Raw genomic sequence first — 6000 nt, forward strand, 5'->3', positions numbered from 1 at the left:
TTTGGTTCCTCATTTATTTTCTTCATTTTTCTGTCTTGCCTTTTTCCTTTTCTTTTTCCTTTTTTTCCTCCCTCTTTTTTTGTTTGTTTTTTCTTTTAAAAGCATATAAATAAGTGTAAGTGTGGATTATTATCATGTAGAAAAGACTGCCTTTTTATTTTTCTTGCTTCCGTTTGCATTTGATTTACATTTTTGCCTAGAATTGTCCTGTGCGGGGTGAGGGTGGGGGTTGAGGGGGAATAAACTGTTGTAAAAATCGCTAATAAAAACATTTTAAAAAACAAAAAATGAACTTAGCATTTCCTTCACTATCTGACTGGGTACATCTATTACAGGCTCTCATAGAGTGGGCCATGGTCATATAATTAATTAGAGTAATCTGGAGCTCAGGTATAGACCATTGCTCATCTTCTTCTATAGTTAATGAATTTCCAATGGCAGGTAAGAGCTCATATTGACAATTAAAATCACCTGCATTAATCAATCTACTGTCACCAGAGATGGTGGGAATAAAAGTATCAAGCAGGACCAAGGTTGGAGATTCTTTCCCCAGCTTGGAAGGGCGAGAATAGACATTGATAAAAGTCACCCTAAGATTAGACGGAAACTTAAGTGTGACACATTGAAGATCTATGGTTGGAGTAATTGATTGTGTCACCATACAGCCCAAATGCGAAGCTACCAATATAGATAACCCCCCATAGGGTCTACCCCTTTCCCCCATCAATGCCAGGTTACTATATGATGCAAAGCCCAGTCTTACAGTCTCATCCCTTGTCCACGTCTCCTGAAGTAGGCATACATCATATTGGTCTATAAAAGACCCCCAATAGGAACAAGCAATTTTGTTAGATAAGCCTGCCACGTTCCAGGACAAAATTTTAAGTTTCTTCTCCGGGAAAGCGCCCCCCCCCCCGAGAATCCAAATGGGCAAGAACTGGAGAGGCATGAATAGTAGTACGAGGGCCACCAGATTCAGGTATTCCGTTCAACCTCTTGCAAGGAGAAGTATCCAGTTCCTGTAGCTCCGGCCCACCCCGGTGTTCGCCATAGGCTGTCTATAGACCTGGTTTAGATGAGACGGTGGTTCAAGGGCCCATGATCCATATTTGTGATTTTTAAAAGCTTCTGGTCCTCTCAGTTAGTCTACATCCTCCAGAGGGCCAAAACAATTTGATACCGGGATATTAAAAATGGAAGAGTTGTGTGGAAAAATTGTGGGGATTTTGAGAGATTCCATACGCCAGCTACCGCATTCCAGGGAGTTATAGGCTTCACCCATACTTCGAGAGGGAGGGTAGAAAGAATCAAGAGTAATCGCTATAATGGCAGTTTGTTGATCCAAGGGGCAGGAATGTTGGAATACCAGTCTACGAACAACTTCTGGGTACCTAAAGTTAATGATCACACAGTCCCCAGGGATTGATTTTTTTGTAGGACCCAACCAAGCCACCCTACGTACCATCAAGATCTCACCAGCCCTACAATAGGGAAATTGTTTGTATGTTGGCATCCAAAACAATATCTTATTTCTGAGATCTTTTTGGCCATGTTTAAGTTCAGGAATTCCAGCCAGTACAACTACATATGGGCTGCCGCTGGGGATAGATTGATAGTTGGAAGGGATGGTGTTTGTGTTTCTCTAAATGAGGGGGTCCCACCTCTATTCCCCTCTGTAGGTGTGTTACCCATTTCCACATTGCAAGTTAAGTTTGCCCCTATGCGCTGATTTTGTTTTTGGGCCTTCCTCCCTAAATGGGGTTAAATCTCTGTCAGGGCTTGCTCGACCAATTGAGGAGTACACTGTTCTAAAACTTTGGTATTAGATACTGCTTTGTTGGAATTAGCTTGGTCCAAGGCCAAAATGGTTTCTGCATTGGGTTGAGTTTGTCCGGTCTCAGATGGGTTCTGATGGATCTCAGCACTCGTATTTTGACATCCAGATAGTGTGTTAGTATTAGCGTTCTGTTGGATAGTGACCTGAGCTTTACCCACACTAGCTGCTAGGTTTTGGATGTAATCAAAAAGAGGGACAATCTCTTCCTTCATAATGATTCTACATTGGGTGATGAGATCTGATAATAATGTTTAGGGCCTCTGTTGCCTTCCTCTGATGCCCTCTGCTGGGGGATGTAGTTTCTCGAGGCAGAGCAGTGTGTGGGCGTGGTGGTGTCAGTGTCAGTTACTGTGGAGGCAATGGGGGCAGTATCCTGGAGTGCACGGCGGAACAAGTCCAGTGACAGGCAAGAGCTGTTCCCCTCACGGCAAGGTAGGTGCTGGTACGCGGCATCCTGATTATAGAAACTAGAGGCCCCATTAGGATGTTTGGCGGATCGCCACCGCCATGCGGGCGGTGGCAATCGGCCTGATATCCTTCCCCGCCCGCCACCCATTTCCCCCGCCATATTACTATGGCGGGGGGACCGTAGCGGATGGAAAGACCATCTGCCGCTTTTCCGCCCAGTCAAGGAGTTGACCGGGCGGAAAAGGGTTTCATATGGTGGCGGTGTCTGTTTAGACACTGCCATCCATATTAGGGTGGGGACATTCCCACATGCCTTTCCGTGGCCGCCATGGAAAGGCATGCGGGAATGTCTTGTAGGGGCCTGTTGCGGACCCCAAGGGACTCCCGGGGTGTGGAGGTACACATGGGGCGACCTATGGTACCCCCCTGCACTTCAGTGTACAACGTGGCAGGCACCACCTGGTGCCTGTCACGTTGTGCATTGAAGTGCACAATGTGCGTTTTTAGCATTTTAGCATTGCGCATTGCGCATTTTTATCATTGCGGCGGGCGGTGCTGAAAGCACCGCCCGCCGCAATGTTAAAAATATGGGATGCGCTCGCCAGTGTGACGGGTGCATCCTAAAGGCCCCCGCGGGACCGCAGCCCTTATGGCGGGCTGTCCCTTTTCACGTTGGGATGGCGGGCGGGGTCCGCCTACCATCCTAATGGGCCACTGAGTCTTAAAGTTGAAAAAATTTAAATGATTGGAGCAGAATCCATGGTATGAGTGAAATAACTAACTGAGAAAAAAGAGAAACAAGAGGAGACAAAATCATGACCAAATATAATAACAATTGACCATCAAAGCACATACGTTTATGTCAACTCTCAAGGGCACTGAGTCCCATGATGAGGAGACCATAAAGGGGTGAAAGTTTAATGTACATCCTACATATGGCCTATGGATGTTCAAAAAGTGGACACTGTGCCAGGAATTGAACAGCGTGCCCACTGATGCGCATTAGTCACTAAGATTGAAATGGCCGATATACAGGACTATCCTATTTACTTATATACCCCTGGGTTTAACTTAACAACTTATATGTGTAAAATCAATCGCGCTTATGTTGATATAATTGTGGTAATGTATTTGCATTATTTATTTACCAAAAGAATAACACAAAACAAAATTTGTTGCAAGAAATAATATGTATATAGTGACTGAAACTACCTCTCCCAAGATGCATCATAATGTGTTAATGGGATCCGTGGTATAAATATGTGAAAGTGTAGAAGGACTAACGCTAAACACTGTGACCAAGACCTGCTGGTCGAAACGCGTAGGTGTAGGTGTAGTTGGAGCAGGCAATGGCCTAAAATAAATCTTTATTATCAAATTAATGTGGGGTGGATAAAGTTCGGGGCGAGTCTGACCCCACCGCATGCACCAGCTGTGAGAGAGTGCACCCTTCATTGCTGGACTGTTTTGGTGAAGAAAAAAAAAAAATATATATATATATGTTCACTGAAAAAACCATAGGTTAAACAGACGTTATAGTTAGAAATTAGCATTTAAACAAGCTTAGAAATTCACTGAAGAAACCACAGGTTTCAGGGATGTTATAGTTAGCTTGACAATTCACTCTTACAAAACCATAGAAATTCCACTGTTATAGTTAGTTCAGGCAGGTACTCCCGCCCTCGCAATGCACTGCTCATGACGTCACATATTACATCATTCATGGCATGGTCAGTGACATCACTGATGAAATCACTGATGAAAGCACTGATGACATCTCAAATGACATCACTGATGACATCACTATTGACATAATCCACATTAAAATCTGATGCATCTCCTCACAGTCTAATATAACCTTTGATACACCCACTGTAAAATACAGACTACCATTTTCGAAACCATCAAGACACCAATACAGTTACTACACATGTTCTCACTGATTCCTAGGTCTACTTACACATCCACTCATTCATCCACACAACCACTTATACATGCAGTCTCCCATGAATACAACACTATCATATGCACTCATACACCTATTCAGACACTCACACACCGCCACTCATCCATGGAGTTATTCACACACCTAGTCAGTTATGTAAAGAATTAATCACATTCCCATTTACTCATCTATACAATTATACACACACCACCTCACTAATTCATAACACATATTATATAATATTATATACCATATTATATAATCATCGATACAAGTACACACTCATCCATACAGCCACTTTCACAATCACTCACTCTCACATATAGTTATTTATATACACCATCATCACTCACATATACTTCCTTTTACATATGTAGTTAAGTGCACATGTACCACTGAGCCATCCATTCACTCATCAACACACGCATACACACACTCACCCACACCTAAAGCTGTTTCCACTTTCACTCTTGAACCCATACACCAAGTGAACCAAATACACATCTATGCACAGAGTCACACACCTCCAACCCACCCACACATACACTCTGGCACCCATACAAATACTCAGGCAAACAATAAATAACCCATATAGACACTCATGTACCTACTGACCAACCCATGTACCAACTTACACAACAACAGACAGACTGATACAGATATTCACACAGTTTAGTCACTAACCCATATATTCAGTAAGAAACGTTTTATCAGTTATTTATACAATCAGTCACACACCTCCTAAATCCTACATTCAAACACGTATACACCTACTCATTCTTCAATACATCTTGGCATATATATAAAACATATTTAAACTTTACAGAACCACACAGTCATTGGATTATGTCATCAGTGATGTCATTTGAGATGGCATCAGTGATGTCACTGACCAGGCCATGAATGATATAATGTGTGACGTCATGAGCTGTCCATTGCGGGGGTGCGGGTTATAGTTAGCTGTACTAACTATAACGGTGGAATTTCTCTGGTTTTGTATGAGTGAAATGTCCAACTAACTATAACATCCCTGAATCCTGTGGTTTTTCAGTGAATTTCAAAGGTTTTTTAAATGCTAATTTCTAACTATGCCTACATAGGTAGGACAGGAACAGAAAGAGGAAGAAAGGCGCAAAAAGAAGCAAGAGAAATGCCGAATGAGGCAACAGAAGTCCAGAAAGTCAAAGAAAGGTGACGAAAGAAGCAAGAGATGTGCACAAAGAACCAACAGAGGAACAGAAAGAGGCCTTGTTGCAAGGTCATCCTATGCCCCCAACTTTTTGCTGAAGGGTACTGGTAGTAACTGACTCTGACTAACCAGGCCGAGAGCCAGTGCTATGCTGAAAGACACTTAGAATACAGTGAAAACCCCTACATACAGTAGGGTACACTATGGGTTGGGGTACCCCTGTGATTCGCATGACCTCTCCTGTATGGCCCTAGTACATAATAGGGCAGGGGGATTAAAAGTACCTCTAACTAAGAGGTGCAGAAGGAGGCAAGAGAAGTACAGAAAGGAGCAACACAGGTGCCGAAAGAGTCAAGAGAGGTGCAGAAGAAAGGAAGTGAAGTACAGAAAGAGGCAAGTGAGGTGCAGAAGGAAGCAGGAGCAGTGCAGTCTCTTGACTGGGGGTGAATGTTTTGATTTGTTCTTCATTCCATCCATCAATTCTGTGTCTTTTGCCATCAGTACACAAACAACAAAGTCAAAAAACACAACAGAAACACATTGGTGCAACAAGCAAGACATGCCGTGAGAGGGTGCCATTTGTCATTACTATCTCCCCTTTTAGCACAGGTTGGACCAATG

Source organism: Lissotriton vulgaris, chromosome 9 (genome assembly GCF_964263255.1).
Source record: "Lissotriton vulgaris chromosome 9, aLisVul1.2, whole genome shotgun sequence".
NCBI classification, from domain to species: domain Eukaryota; kingdom Metazoa; phylum Chordata; class Amphibia; order Caudata; family Salamandridae; genus Lissotriton; species Lissotriton vulgaris.